The following is a 17,117-nucleotide window of genomic DNA, read 5'->3' on the forward strand; positions in this document are numbered from 1 at the left end:
CAGGGGTTCGCAGTGAGTTTGGGTGTGGGACAGCATCCTTCCTCCACTCTACACTCACTAGTATGGCCCATGGGCTACAGGCCCACTGGCTGCTCCCAGCCCCCTTTAGGCAGAGAGAGCGGCTTGGCCAATGGATCTACATACACAGGTTGCAGGAGGAGCCCCTGTACTGCACAGCTCTGTGTTGTGCAGGGCATGCAGATCTTACTAGCCTGACTGTCCCCTGTTCAGTGCAGTGCCTTCTGCTGGATGGCTGTGCCTGAGATAGTGTGGGTGGGTGGGCATGGGGAGGGGCAGGACAGGGACCCTGCTCAGGAAATGTGAAATTTCAAATGAAAGATCCTCTTTGGCTGGTCCCTGATCTGCCACGATCATTTCAGAAAAGCAGCTGCTTTGCAGCAGGCCAGCTGAAGTGTCAATGCACCTCTGGTAACTGTGAAGTTTAACAAAGCAGCTCCTGAGCCAGGGGTTTCAGCAGACTGCCATGGAGGCTTGCTGTGTCCCTGGGCTGCTCAGGAAAACTCAGCCAAATGAGTCGCGAATGGACTTTGTTAAAGCTTTGATGCAGCTGGCTGAGAGCCACTCTGCCTGCTCCTTGAATCCCGGCTTCGTGGCAATCTGCTGCATCCGTGGATCACCCTGAAGTGTGTTCTCCTCATGACTGATTCACTAGGGGGGGTCTGATGTGAAGTACAAGAAGAAATAATCTATAAACAGGTAGAAGAAGCTTAATACCCTTTTACTCTCCTGCTCTGACAAAAATCAATTCTCCTCTAATTGAGATCTGCTTGTCTAAGGGCTCTGCAGCCAAAGAAGGGACTCGATCCGAGGTGTAAACATGGTTTCTTTCTCCCTATGGCGAAGCAAAGGAAAAGGTGTCTGAGAAGGATGCTTACAATGGAAGTGGCATGTTACCCAATCTAAGGGTAAACTCAGAAGATCTGCCTGCCCAAATCCTTGTTCCAGTGAAGTCAATGGGAGTTCTGCCGTGGAATGGACTGCTGCTCCCCTTTCAAATATTTTCAGCATCACAGTTCAGAGGATTATTCATGTGTGCATGCGTCCACTCGTGTATTCACTTGCATGTGCATACGTGCGTATACCTCCCCTTCCCAAGAGTGATGTGGTAGTGAAGAACAAAGTGCTCAGAATGAATCTGGAAGCAGACAGGCTGGAAGAAACCTTTGTACTGCACCATCTACTCAGGACACTCCCTACACTAACACAGGAACAAATCAACATGCCCTTAGAGCCCCGACCGCAGTTATTCTATCTACTACCCAAGATCCATAAACCCGGAAACCCTGGACGTCCCATCATCTCAGGCATTGGCACTCTCACTGAAGGACTGTCTGGATATGTGGACTCTCTACTCAGACCCTACGCCACCAGCACTCCCAGCTATCTCCGTGACATCACTGACTTCCTGAGAAAACTACAATGCATTGGTGATCTTCCAGAAAACACCATCCAAGCCACCATGGATGTAGAGGCTCTCTACACAAACATCCCACACACAGATGGAATACAAGCTGTCAGGAACAGTATCCCTGATGATGCCACAGCACAACTGGTTGCTGAGCTCTATGACTTTATCCTCATGCACAATTATTTCAAATTTGGTGACAATATACACCTCCCGACCAGTGGCACTGCTATGGGCACCCGCATAGCCCCACAATATGCCAACGTTTTTATGGCTGACCTGGAACAACGCTTCCTCAGCTCTCGTCCACTCACACCCCTTCTCTACCTACGCTACGTTGATGACATCTTCATCATCTGGACCCATGGGAAGGAAACCCTGGAAGAATTCCACCATGATTTCAACAGCTTCCACCCCACCATCAACCTCAGCCTGGACCAATCTATACGGGAGGTCCACTTCCTAGACACCACAGTGCAAATACGTGACGGTCACGTTAACACCACCCTATACCGAAAACCCACCGACTGCTATGCTTACCTTCATGCCTCCAGCTTCCATCCCTGACACACCACACGATCCATTGTCTATAGCCAAGCACTGAGGTACAACCACATTTGTTCCAACCCCTCAGACAGAGACCAACACCTACAAGATCTTCACTAAGCATTCTCAAAACTACGATACCCGCATGAGGAAATAAGGAAACAGATCAACAGAGCCAGACGTGTACCCAGAAGCCTCCTGCTGCGAGACAAGCCCAAGAAAGAAACCAACAGAACTCCACTGGCCATCACATACAGTCCTCAGCTAAAACCTCTCCAACCCAACATCAGTGATCTACAACCCATCCTGGACAACAATCCTTCACTTTCACAGGCCTTGGGAGGCAGGCCAGTCCTCGCCCACAGACAACCCGCCAACCTGAAGCATATTCTCACCAGCAACTACACTCGGCACCATAGTAACTCTAACTCAGGAACCAATCCATGCAACAAACCTCGATGCCAACTCTGCCCACATATCTACACCAGCGACACCATCACAGGACCTAACCAGATCAGCCAGACCATCACCGGTTCATTCACCTGCACGTCCACTTATGTAATATATGCCATCATGTGCCAGCAATGCCCCTCTGCTATGTACATTGGCCAAACTGGACAGTCCCCACGTAAAAGGATAAATGGACACAAATCAGATATTAGGAACGGCAATATACAAAAACCTGTAGGAGAACACTTCACCCTCCCTGGACATACACTAGCAGATTTAAAGGTGGCCATCCTGCAGCAAAAAGACTTCAGGACCAGACTTCAAAGGGAAACTGCTGAGCTTCAGTTCATTTGCAAATTTGACACCGTCAGCTCAGGATTAAACACAGACTGTGAATGGCTAGCCAACTACAAAAGCTGTTTCTCCTCCCTTGGGGTTCACACCTCAACTGGTAGAAGAGGGCCTCATCCTCCCTGATTGAACTAACCTCATTATCCCTACCCTGATTCTGGCTTACATATTTATACCTGCCTCTGGAAATTTCCACTACATGCATCCGACGAAGTGGGTATTCACCCATGAAAGCTTATGCTCCAATACGTCTGTTAGTCTATAAGGTGGAACAGGACTCTTTGCCGTTTGTACATGAGATGGCTCAGAGGCACAGGCGGAAAAGCAGAGCTGCATGAATACAAAGGTTATCACGTTCATTAAATCTACGGATTAACAAGCCTTTTGAAGCTGTTCTCCAAAACATGAAGCATATGATAGAAAGTCATGGGCGATGTGATTACTGGATTCTAGTTATGTACATGAGAATCTCTCTGTCTCTCTCTCTCACATACACAGTCCTTTTCATGAGTGTTGAGAATTTAGGGCTTTTGCCACAATCGACAAATACATCAATCTGCAAATGAAAGAAGGCCCTGTTTGAAACATGAAGTTTGAAAACACTTGACATTTGAAAAAATCAAATTGTAAGATTCTTTCAGTGCTTCCTCCAGATGCAAGTTAAGCTCTGGAATGATGCAGGGACAATTTTTATTTATTGATGGAATTAATTTCTTCACTTTTGCCTTGTCCCATCAATAAGGGTCAGCAGCGCTTGTTCTTCAGCTCCAAGCATTCTTGCCAAGTTCATCTTCCAAGCTGACACCAACCTTCTTCATGCCTGCCTTCAGCATCTCAAACCACGTTTTTCCAGGTCTTCTTTGTGGTCTTTGTCACGTGACTACTCACTCTTGTACCTTCTGGACAACATATCCCACAACTCATCATCTCACATGACCCAGCCACCTCAGACAATACTCCCTCAGCTTTTTATGAGGACTACCTGCATCATGGCTCATGCCATTTCACTGTGTAGCCTATCGGCTCTCATCTTACCCAGCATCCAGCTGAGCTTTCGGCAGTGCAAAGGAGTTGTTCTCTCTTCCTCGCTGGCCAGCACTCTGACTCAGACACCATGGTTGGCCTAATTATGATCTTCTACACTTTGCTCCTTAGTTTACTTAGCACATTCCTGCTGCAGAGAATTCCTATCAACTGCCTCCATCTACATGAAGTATTGTTCATGCAGTTGGATGGACTCAATTATAACCATCTAAGTAGCTTTGTTTTGTAGCTAGCTAATTCATTTGACTGAAGAACACCGCATGGGCACTACTAGGTTAGGATGTGTCAGGAAAAACTGACGTTTATTGCCCGAGACACAGTCAAGGCATCTCTATAAGCAACACCATTCAGATAAAGACTTGATCCAGACGCTTATGGGAATGTAATGGTTTCTCTAACCCAGCTACAGCTTGGTCTGAAATGGAACCGTAATGTTCTCCTGGTATAGCTGGAAATTTCTAGGTGACAGAAGAGCATATTATCTTAAACTCAAGCATTCAAAGGTTAATTTTGCCCTCCCTGGTAAAAGCAATAGCAACTCCTTCATTCAGCAGTCCAAAATTGGTAGAGAACAAAAGGTAAACTCTGGTCCACTGAGCCCCCAGGCCACCTACACAAGTGTTCCTGAATCCTGACACGGTGAAACTACCTCTATGGTGAGAGAGTGGTTCGTTTTCATTGGCCATTCAGTGGAGAATTTCAATGGGGTGCCACCAACAGTCTATGTATCTGGGTTTTTATCTAGTGCCTGTCACCCTGGTATCTGAGCGTTGCTGGTTTTACCACGCAGAAGCAAGGAATTGGGCTAAGACCCACCAACTCATTTCAAATAACCTGTTTTATTTACAATTTGTTCTCAGCTGCATTTTATCACCCTTGATGCACTGTAATAAGGCAACCAATAATGAGTTATACTGAACCAGAGCCTGCAATTTAATGCCGAATAACCAGAGGGGATGCAAGCACTGAAAATGAAAACTACAATTTCCTTCGCAGGAGCACTCATTACACAGGAAGAAATCTTTGCTTCCCATCCATATCCACATTTAAAAGCAGAGGTTGCTCCCTGAATGTAAATGCAATGAGGCTGATGCATGTTGGTTTGTAGTAACTGAGCACGTAACACCGGGGGTTCTCTATTTCAGTGGATGTATCGGCTCAATAAAACTCAATGAGATTCAATTTCATTTGGCCTTTGAGAAGGCGGAACGTCTCCGAGTGAAGCAGAGTCATTTGTGATTTCCTTGAATGCTATAGCAATCATTCAGCTCTCTTGAGTTCAGTGAATGAACCACTATTTCCTCATCACGAACATTACCAGAACAAGTGTCTCTACTCTCTCCACCTGCTTTCTCCTTGCTTTAATAACGGGCTCCAGCATCAGCACCAGCTGCTGACTTTGTTTGCAACACGGCGGGTGGCGCCCCCTGCGCCCACACCATTCCTTGATCATTTGAATGGGCCGCCATGGGAGGCCGAAGTGCAACAGCCTTGCAGACAAAAGGAGCAGCTGGCTTTGGGGATGCTGATCGGGTTTTGGTGTCAGGAACTATTCTGGAAATTAGGGCTGCCCACTGAACACGCAACAGGGCACTGGCTTTTGACACTCTCCTGACTCATGGGTATGTATGCCAGGCGTAAGTTACCAGAGGGATCAGTGCTGGTTGAAATGGCTGGGTTTCGTTGCCCAGGCATCAAACGAGACATCCCTGCTCCTGCAGCTTTCAAACAATGTTCACAATGGTGCAAACGAATCCAAGAGGCATTTGCACTGGCATCTTTTCCCATCCATGTCACTGACAGGAGGTCGATATGCAGTGTTGTAGCTGTGTTGGTCCCAGGATATTGGAGAGACAAGGGGGGTGAGGTAATAGCTGAAGCTGGTCCAATAAAAGATATTACCTCTCCTGCCTTGTCTCAGCAAAAGGTCTGAGCATACACAGGAAGAAACTCCAAAAGGTTCAGTTTTGATAATGGGGCCTCCAAATCTACCCTAATTGTGAGTTCAGCTGTAAAAAGTGAATGAAAGTTTATAAAGTGTCACAATAACCGATAATAACAAAAGTACAAAAAAAATCAGACAGAAAGACTTTGCAGGGGGTGTGAAAATTAACAGAGGGGAAAAGCTGGCTACCAGGATGCTGGCTGACTGAACAACAGGAGAAGGGGAAGGAGTGAGTGCCAACCCCTCCTGTTTCCCAGGATCCCAGACCTTCTTCACCCTACCCCTGAGATATATCCTGACCAGGTCACAGAGAGGGACCCAGATGACATTGCCACCTCTACTGGCTCTGGCTAAATCCTGACCAGCAGTTGGGATGTAAGACGTTACCCCTTCGTGTGTCCTTTTCCTTCCCTGCCTTATTTCTTCTCTTTCCTCTCTTGTTTTTCCTTCTGTCTAAAGAGAGTCTGGCTCAGCTGATCAAGACTGTATATTTTGCAACAGTGCTGTAAGCCTGTGACCCAAAACAGGCCACTAGAAGCAACGCCCTAAGCAGCCCAATGCTGGTACAAGTTTGCCAGGTCTCAGAACGGCTGATAAGGCCGGGCGCTGTGCCTGTGTCTGCCCAGCATGCAGAGTGCGAGTAACCATCAGCACCAATGACAGAAGCTGCATTTTCTCCCTTTGCTGTTCTTTTCTGTCCCCAGGCCGGTGTGTTTCTCTTGTCTTGTCCTCTAGGGAACGGGTTGGAACTTAACAGCAGCAGCAACAATGCTAGTGTCAGCCCATCTCCCCTATCGTCTTTGCCCTCCCCCAGGAGAGTTATAACCATCTTTGGCACCATCTCAGACACTGTCAAACAAGGGGGTTTTCTCCTTCCAAAAACGCTCCAGCTAAAGGGAAAGGGAACCACGGATGCTCTTAAAATGAAAGCCTGACTTAATACTTGACACTTCTAGTGCTTTAATGATTTTTCCTTCTCTTATGTATCTCTAACCAAGGGTTAAAAGAATGTTTAATGGTGTGTTTGCTGTGATGCTAAGCAGGCTGAGGTCTCTGTCTACAAAATCCCAAATCTTGTTTGACTCTGTTTAGTGTTGCACAGTTTAGGGTCATGTCAACACTTTCAATCCTTTGGGCCCATACAGTCCATCTAAATTAATGCAGCAGATCTCATCAGACTGGGTAAACAGGTTATTAATATTGATTTTCTTTTAACAGTGTCCTTAGCAGTGTGACATGCTTCAAGCTGAAATTATAGGGAGGAGAGTGCAAGGAAAAGCCCTTGGGAAGGAAAAGTGGGAGCAATAACATCTCTATACAGACTCAGAGTCTGCCACTTTTGCTCACATTGACTTCCGTGGAGTTACACTCGGAGTGGAGTATTACTCAGTGGGGAAAAGAGCAACAGAATCTGGCCCCCAGTAACAAGGCCACAGGCTTCCTACATGAAACCTGGAACAGGGAGGGGAGCAAGTATCCACTTGGAAACCCACCCAGACCCAAAGGGACAAGGCACAGAGAGTGGCTGTTCCCTGGCTCCTGGCAGAGCCCTGCCCTGGGGAAGTGCGTGTGGATGCCAGGATGATCATACAGCCAAGCTGCTTCTGTGCCCTCAAACCCTCCATAGCAAGGTCTCTAGTTTGCTATATTTTGCTCCCTTCTGCACTGTGCAGCAGAAGGCAGCATGCGTCTTTCATCCCAAAAGATCCCCAAGTGCTCTGCTGATTGCTATACAAATAGGGTGACCAGATGTCCCGATTTTAGAGGAACAGTCCTGATTTGGGGGTCTTTTTCTTATATAGGCTCCTATGACCCCCCACCCCCTGTCCCGATTTTTCACACTTGCTGTCTGGTCACCCTATGTACAAACAATGCACTATCAGAGCACTTCAACCATCGCCGAAACACAGCCACTTCTGGAGCAAAGCCCAGCAGTTGTTCTAACAGCGGATGGCACCACTGCACACCAGTGTAGGACAGGAAGCGAAGAATACTGCATCCGATTCAAACTCCAGTGGAATCTTCCTAGGCAGAATGTAATTGACTAAGTTCCAGTCTGGCCAGAGAGCAGGGCTGACACATCTCCTCTGGCAACAGGTGCCAAGGGTCTTGTACTGACATTTTCTTTGGTTCTGGGCAGCACAGGCCAGATCACTGAGCTTCGCTTGGTGTTGCAAACAAACCCAACGCTCAAGGGAAGCTTAGTCAAAACCACCTCATTTCATCTGGTTATAATATGAAACGTACAAAGGGGCCCAGGGGTTGCTCACAAGCTTTGGGACTCTTAGCGAACACAGGGTGAGATTGTGTGTAATGGGGAGGGGGAGTTTGGCGTGGTTGTGGGGGTCAAAGGGTCAAAGGTTGGGACAGATGATGGGGGTGTGGTTAGAAGAAGCCAGCTTCTTTATCTTTAAACCTCTTGCTTGGCACCGAGCCTCCCACCACACCATCCCACAAACTGAAATGTAATGAATTTAGTGGCCAGATGAGGAACTTCCTTTCCCCAGGCTCGGTGCTTTTATTGCTGATATAGTCGCTCCCTGGGAACAGTGAAACACAAAGTAAATGAGCTTTCTCGTGATATGAAGACAATGGCATTCTGCAGCAGCCCCCTCTTTTCCTTGGTGAAACAATCATAACACATCTGATGCAAGCTCTGGATTAAGCAAAACAAAGTGTGGTGATGTGTTAAAGCATTAAGGGCCTGCTCCAACTTGCACTGAAGTCAGTGGAAAGATCCCCGTCGACGTGGCTGGGTGTTGGATTTGGACTTAAACTATGAGACTGTCTATTCACTTCATTCCTGGGCAAAGGGCTGTGCACGAGGGGGAATGGGAAGTAGACCCCACTGAACCCTTCTGGAATGCCTGAAAGTAATGGAGAGACATGCAGGGTGGCTGACCGCAGAGGGTGAGACGCAGGGTGGCATTTACAAAAGAGATATCAGCACTTAGGGCCAGATTTACAATGGGATTTAGGAGCCAAAAGATGCAGGTAGGTGCCTAGTGGGGTTTTATAAAGTGCCTAGGTGCCTCCCATTAACTTGCAGTGGGAGTGAAGCACTGCTTAGATGTTTTTGAAAATCCCCTAGGCGCATTTTAAGGCACCTAAATCTCTTTGTAATCCTGACCTAAATCACTTTTGAAAATAGGACTTGAGCTCTGAAGTCACTTGGGTGCTTCCCTTTGCTTGCACCCATGAGCAGTCTCTGCTCACTCCTGCCCTGGGACACCTCTCCCCTGCTCCCTGCTATGCAGTGCTCAGGATCCAGGACCTAGAGCCCCCACGGTTGCTGCATACCCAGGCATCAGCACATGGCAACATCTGGCATCAAAGGTTAGACAAATTAAGAGAAAGAAGATTGTTTTCTGGATATCCTCTGGAGAGATGAGCCCATTGCTATGGTGAGCTCCATGGGGCAGCAATCCTGCTTGTCTAGGTATAAAGCAAGATTTTCTCTTACGCGCCATGGGAAACTGACCAAGTAGAACTCAAACAGAAGCAGTACACTCTGGATCTTTGATACAGTCCCAGACTCATGCAGCCAAGTTTCACATGCAGTTTATGCGGCTATACTTCCGGCAAACCTGGTGCTAACTTTCTCTACAGTATGTGACACCCAGCAAAGAAAACAAGGCTGGGCCACCACCAACTCTGAAACTACGTTTATATTCAGGAATGTTTGTGAGACTTTAAAGAACCTGAATTACACGCAGCTCCAATGTGCTTATCGAAAAAGGAGAAAGCCTAGAGTCAAACTAGCAGTGGTATTTGACAGCTCTGTTTCTGGCCCACAGAAAGATAGCCAATGGAATGGTGATACGTTATCTGACATGTTGGGGGAACAATGGATTAGTTAATCAGTTAATCAAATATTCCGGTTAACTGAGAGTTAGACTTACCAATGGAATACCAATTTTCAAAGAATTAGAATACTATAAAATGAATAAAGTACAAAACACAGTAGCAGAGTATACAGGCATTCACCAATCCCGCAGTAGTGCTGCACTGCAGAGTGGTTGGTTTCTTGAAGCACTTAGGTGTATACAGGTAAAGTTTTCTATACAATAGGTTATCTTATGACACTACATGTCACTATGGGCAGTGCATGGCATCTACCCCAATCACGAAAAACACATGTAACACTAAAACTATACTGAACACAATTTAATTTTTCTTTGATGATTCAGAAGGCACTTCAGGATCTTGCAGTGCCTCAGAGTCATCATTATCAACATCAGTTATCATTGTAGATGTAGAAGGTGTAGGAGATTGAGCTGAATCTGTAATGACCCTCTGACACACCCTGGAAGCTGCTTTTTTGAATAAACCCTTGCTATCAGCTTGCTTACTTGTCTTCTGCCTCTTTTGCATAAAACTAGAGGGCAGAATGTGCAATTGCATAACCTCCCGGGCAGTATACTCGTCCCGGTTACTAGATTTATATTGGGAGATACCAGAAATGCCAGATAATAGAGCTTCCCGATTGATAAAATGCAGGATAACACAGCTTTTACTATAGTTAGATTAATTTTGCCACTATTTGGAAATAAATGATGCAGGAGACATTTTACTACCATGGAATTATATCTGCAGAAAACCCCAAAGGGCTGATGGATACTTTCGCCCTTTAGACATCCTAGTGACCGCACTTAGTATCTCACACCAGAAGAGCCGCCCACGGTGCACTGGGGGAAAGATGGTACTGATGGTACCTTAGCACTTTTAGTCTCAGTAGCTGACCAAAAGTCACCACATCTTGAGCAGAGTAAACAGTATTTGCCCGCTGTTACAGATCGGGCTACTGATGCTGAGAGGTTAAGTGGCTTATGTGAGGAAACGTTACCTAGAGGTCAAGGCACAGGGCTGAAATTCAGGACTCCTGGGTTCCGTTCCCAGCTCTAACATGGACTCTGTGTGTGACCTTGCTCTATGCCACATGGTTGAGAAATATCAGGCATGGAGCTGCATGAATCTTACTAGTTCCGAGAGCTGATTTCACAGGCTTGCAGACTCTTTGTTGCTAAGAAGAGCTGGGTGAAGCAGCTGAAAACAAGGAGAGAAACCACCACCAGAGCAGCCAGCTGTCAGTGGACCACCAGCAAGTGCTCCACCGACCACTGGCTGGGCGAGAGCAATGTAAAACATTATCAGAGGCTTTGGCACGGCACAGAAAAGGAGAAGCTTCTTTCTCCATACCCAGTCCTCAAAGGGAAAGGGGGATCTGGTGACTGGGAAGTGCATAACCCAGATGAGCATTCCTCAAGGCAAGGGTTTGGAGACCTGGACAAGCTTTCTCCGGAAGCTGAGCTACAGACACCAGGTTGGAGAGTACGGTGGTGATGGGTGCCCGAGAAATGCCCAGACTAGACAGAAAGGCCTACTTGCAATGGCAACAGCAGTAACAACGGACTACTGCGTCTCTAATCCCCTGGGACTGACACCGCTACAACTGCACTACATCAGAGGTGAAAGTAAGCTGGTCTGGTCCAGTCCGGCATACCGGTAAGAGCCGGTACGCAGCCTACCATACCGGCAGGCGGCAGCTTCCCCAGGCTGCTATTTAAAAGTGCCCGGGGCTCCTGGCCACCGCTACTGCAGCTGGAGCCCCGGGCCCTTTAAATCGCCGCCAGAGCCCCGCTGCTGGAGCCCTGGGGGGTGGCCGAGCCCTGGGGGTGGCTGGGAGACCCGGGGCTCTGGCAGCAATTTAAAGGGCCCGGGGTTCCTGGCAGCGGCCAGAGACCCTGGACCTTTAAATCATCGCCAGCGCACCGGGGCTCCGAGCTGCCACTGTTGCTACCATGGGGCTCCGGCAGTGATTTTAAGGGCCCAGGGGTCCTGGCTGCCGCTGCCGGAGCCCTGGCCCTTTAAATTGCTGCCGGAGTCCCGGGGTAGCAGCAGCAATTTAAAGGGCCCGGGGATTTAAAGGCCCTGCTCCTTCCACCTGAGGCCCCCCCTTGCTCAGGACCATGGCCCTGCATACTGGTAAGTCCCTTAAATTACTTTCACCCCTGCACTGCATACTAACAAGGTGCTAAATCATGGCCAGTGGCTATGTGGGAGTAAGGGGCATTAGCTTACTCTGTACCATCCTGCAGAGAGGGCAGGGTGAAAGCACCGTAACCACACCCAAGCTCTCCATACGTCTACCCAAGGGACAGTTAACCGCCCCAGTGTCTACACAGTGTACAGACAGGGTAGGTCTATACTGCAGCTGCATAGACAGATTCGTGCTGGAACGCCAGCTCTCAAGCCCATCTGACCGTCTAGGCTTGACAGCCCAAGCTCCAGCCTGAGACACAATGTATATTCTGCTATTTTTAGCCTGCTAGCTCAAGCCTGGCTAATGGGAGTCTGTCTACCCAGGCTGGGACGCTCACTCCCGGCTACAGTGTAGATTCACTGACACAGTGAGCCAACGTCTTCACCGGTGCGTCTCCATTGTTTCCAGCAGGATTACACCGGGGAGGAGTTTGGCTCAGTCTGATCTAGCACGTCTTGCTCATGTCCCACTCCTCGACATTAAATAGAAACCCAGTGTGTGAATGGCAGTTGGGCAGCGACTGGATATGTATAGAACCTGATTAATAAGCCCAGGATGCATTGAGCAGTGAGCATCTGAACATTGCTGTAGCAAATTGTGCTATCAAGACTTCCTGGTCTATCAACAGCTGCAAAATCTTTCTAAAGGAAATAGTTGCAAGAGGTAATAAAATGAGGAGAATTGGGGGTGGGGGGATCGCTGTACAGATGTGTTGTGTTGTGATTCTGATCACCTGAAACTGACAAGAACTCTTTGCAGAATTGCACAGGATTTTCTTACTAAGGGTAATATAAATATACCAATAATACTGCACACTTAGCACCTCTCTTCATCAAACATTAACTAATTAACCTCACGTTAACATTGTGCAAATAGGAAAGATCATCTCCATTCTGCAGACGGGAAACAGACACAGAGTGGCCAACATTTTCTAAAGTTCTAAAGGGTGCCCAGTGTTAGGCCCTTAGATCTATATGTAGGCACCTAAACAAGTGGCTTGACTTCCAGACGTGCTGAATGCTTGCTGCTCCTATTGACTTCAAAGCAAACGTCAGAACCTTTCACACTCGGATCACGAGTTTAGTGAACAAAGTGATTAGACCAAGGACACAGGTGAAGTAAATGTCAGAGTTTGGGATTAGAACTCAGGAGTGTTAACTGTGTGTTCAGATCACTAGGTTGTGCCTCTCTCTTTTTCAGATCAGACACTACAGTGAAAGGTGCAAGCCTAAAACCCTAAAACAGATTGATACTATTTTAATCCACTGATAATTTCTCATCAGTATCAATGACAGATGAGCTACAGAAAACACCAAAGACATTCAAAATGCTCTCCAGAAATAGTGATAAATGAGTCTCAAGATGTCTCTAACGAACTCTTCATTAGGCGAATGCTGAGAATAAAGTACCCTCTGCCTGCACTGGTCTGCCACTGCAGGTGGCAGGGGGACCCAAAGCTCCGAGCTACTGGCCCCAGAGCTCTGAGCTGCCTGGGGCAGTGGGGTCCCCACAGTTCTCAGCTGCTGCAGATGCCGCAAAGGGGGATCAAGAGCTCAGAGCTGCTGGCCCTGGAGCTCTCAGCTGCCGCAGGCAGCAGGGGTGGGGGGACCCTGGAGCTGTCAGCTGCAGCAGCAGCAGGTGCTGGACCCCCCCTTCCCCTCCCACAGCAGGGCTCAGGCTCTTATCACCCCGTCAGCCCCACTTTGTCATGGTTATTTTTAGTAAAAGTCAGGGGCAGGTCACGGGCTTCTATGAATTTTTATTTATTGCCTGTGACCTCTCCCTGACTTTTACCAAAAATAACTGTGACAAAATCTTAACCTTACTCATAGTACAGTGTGGCATCCGAAAGTATTTATTTTTGCTAACCATGTGTAGTATATTTTAATTTTTGTATTCTTTCATATTTTCACTATTTCCATGACCCAGTGTATCTTTACTAATTATATTGTAATAAATGCATAATAAATCACTGTTGTCAAATTTACCATGTTACTTTTGGTTTGACTTGGAGAGATACACCTCCAACAACCACGTATCTCACCAGCCATTTCATAGGGAAATACCCTTAGTGTTGCGTGAACAGTATGTTTTTTAAAAGTAATATTTTGAGAGTTGCCAGTATGAATCTTTCTTGTGATTTATCCTTTAATTTTCTTAATAAAGTTCAACTATTACTTTCCTCTGCATACTGGAAGTACTTTGTAAATACTTTTAAAAACTGCTTTTATAAAGTATAATGAATGGAAGAATTTGAGTGTAGATTTAATCCTTGCTTGCTATTGATGTGAAAGTGATTGGTATACTCCGAACTGGACAAATACGGGTGTATTGGAAACTGAGCTGTGCTATAAACAGACATAAAAATGAATGTGTGCTCCCAGATGCTAAATATTACTTTATTGGTCTCTAGGACTGCACTTCATAGAATAATAGAAATGTAGGGCTGGAAGGGACCTTGAGAGGTCATCTAGTTCAGCCCTCTGCTCTGAGGCAGAACTAAGTAAATCTAGACCAGTGGTGGGCAACCTGTGGTTGCGGGCTGCATGCGGCCCATCAGGGTAATCTGATTGCGGGCCATGAGACATTTGGCTGACATTGACCGTCTGCAGGCCTGGTCCCCTGCAGCTCCCAGTGGCAGCAGTTCGCCATTCCCGGTCAATGGTGAAGCTAGTTTTACAGTCGCTTTGTGAGGATGCTGTTATGCTGGAGGGTGTTGGTAGCTGCCACAAATGTGTCTTTGATCTGTAGGCCATCACAGCCTTCACTGAAGCTGATGGGTATGCTAGCCACCTTTCATTCAGGTTAAGCAAGGGAGCCGTTAAATGCCACTTTGTTTAGTGAGAGTTGAAACAATAGAAGCCACAGCCCAAGGCCTGAACAAGAACCAGAGAGAATAAGAGGAGTTTCCCTGGGACTAATTACAAATGCTGAGGCTGGGGCACTCACAGGTAGAGCTGCATGTGACAGAAGCAGACAGGAGAAGAAACCTGAGAAGCACTGGTGAGTGTGGCCCTGGGAGGAAGACAAGAGAGAGATGGATGGCAGGAAAGCAGGCTTGGATTTGTGAGCAAGGAAACTGCCTCCTGTTGTTTGTTCCTGCTGTGTTCAGGGAAATGGGACTTTGTGAATATTCTTTTAAAACTAACACTAAAGAAATACCTGACTCAGATCATCAATTTCCCCTCCTAATGGAAACAGCTCAGCAGGGCCCCAAATATTGGATAACCACTGGGGTCAAAGGGCAACTGTACTATAGTGAACCGAAGAAGTGGACCCAGTGCCTGGAGAAATTCCTGTTTGGTTGGCTAGGAGTCCTAGATTTCATAGGTCACTATCAATGAAAACTTCAGCAAGAAATGGCATCTGACAACTCTGAACATGTGCTTCCAGATGGCATCTGACAACTCTTGTCCAGTTGGCAAGTGTTTGCAAATTTCAAACTCTTACGAGATGCAGGAATGTGGAGGTATGATGCGAACTGTCTATAGAGGAAGTTGAGACACAGTGCTGCTGAAAAGCAGATTTAAACTTTACATTCTAACTAAGCAATTCAGCTGGGATGCAGTAATTTTTAAAACAATCCGGTCGTAGGTTGCCAATCTGGCTCCATCCCAAATCTTTGTACTAAGCTCCTTGACATCCTGTTTAGAAATGCATTATTAAAATCTAATTGGTCCGTGCTTATATTGCATTTTTAATTTGAACAGAAGCAGCTGAGAGTGTGTGGCTAATAATCAATCTCTCTGGTAATGATGTATATCAGAGGAAGGAATCGGGCATTAGGAACTTAAAAAGGCCCATCCAACACCACTGTATGAAATCAATGAGACATATTCTCATTAACCGTCTGGAGTGACAACAGAAAGTGGTGATGACACATCTGAGAACGGCTTTGCTGTACAGTTCTGGCTTAGCTTTGAGTTGCTGACCAGACTGTTGCACCTAAATTAATTCTCTGTGTTTATTGCCGTCTCTCTGTTGTACTGAAACATAATTACTTTAGTGTCAAAGACCAGTTAAATCCATCTGCGTGGCTGGCGGTTAAAATTAATGGAGCTTCTTTTCAATCGAGTATTTCAAAATAAAGACTGGCTGCAAAGAAACCAGTGTGGAACTCATTAAGCTTCTAAAGGCAAGTGCTTTCCCAAGTTAATCTCTTCATCTCTGTGCTCCACCATTTCCACTCATGGAGCTAGCAGAAACTAGCAACACTTTATTTCAGTTCCAATAAGACAGAGGGCAAGCTACATGGAGCAGATATCTGACAATTAGCTAACTGTTACATTCATGTACAAGAGAGAAGCTATTAGCAGAGGTTAACAGAAGCTGGTGCATGTACATAATAAAAGCCAGACAAAAGAACATTAGTGACGTCAAGCAAAGCACTCCCAAATCAGGCAATAGTTAAGGTGGACTTGCACCCTTAATCGCTGCCCCTTGGTGCATTATCATCCCAGGCCAGATCCTTAGCCGGACTGCGGAGCTTTGCATCACTCCTGTCTCCAGTGTGCTTGGGAAAGGGGGCATAGTCAGGGCAGCCCTGTCCCCCAGCTGCCACACTGGCCCCTGGAGGCCTTTGGGAGCCAACACAAAGAGCAGAATTGGTGCACAGCAGAAAGAGGAGGGCCCAAATGGCTCCTTTGCAGCCTGCTCCACCTGAGCTGTGCCAATTGACAGCTGCAGCTCAGCATCTAGCCTGTAGTCTTTTATGACATGATCACAAGCTAGTCTTCTGCAGAGCCCCAGCCTCATTCCTGGCCCAGGAAGGAGAGAGCTCAGTGAAGGAGGCACCTGGCCAATCTTTGTTTCCGCTTGTTCACTGTGGCTCATTTGCCACACATCAGGCCAGCCCCACTCTGAGAAAGGCATTGTTCTCTTTTTCTAAGCTCTTCGATGGCAATCACACTGAACTACCTCTGCACCTCACACGCCTTGAGGAATGTATCCTCCAACTCCCTGGGAGGTCAGGATGTGGCATTATCCCCATGGTGCAGATGGAGAACTGTGGCCCACAGAGATTAAGCAACTTGCTCAAGATCACACATGAAATCTGAAGCATAGAAAGGAACAGAACCCAGGTGCCCTGGGCCACCGGCTACTGCCTTAACTGCATAACCATCCTTACTTTTTCAGCAATATAACTCGCTTGATAAATATTATATAACTATGGGCAGTGAATGAGGGGAGGATGCTGGAGAAATCAACAACCTCACCCATGACACACATCCCACTGGTGTAGTGAATGAGACAGGGTGCTCAGGAACCCAGATCGATTCAGTCGAAAACTGGACCAACGGTCTAAAGTAAAT

General features: G+C 46.9%; 1 protein-coding gene across 1 annotated transcript in view; it reads right to left on the bottom strand.

The window, feature by feature from the left end:
• Positions 1 to 17,117, bottom strand: part of DNAI1 (dynein axonemal intermediate chain 1) — a 275,417-nt gene that overhangs the window by 14,043 nt on the left and 244,257 nt on the right. The window lies entirely within an intron of this gene.

Source organism: Lepidochelys kempii, chromosome 5, assembly GCF_965140285.1.
Source record: "Lepidochelys kempii isolate rLepKem1 chromosome 5, rLepKem1.hap1, whole genome shotgun sequence".
Taxonomy (NCBI): Eukaryota; Metazoa; Chordata; order Testudines; family Cheloniidae; genus Lepidochelys; species Lepidochelys kempii.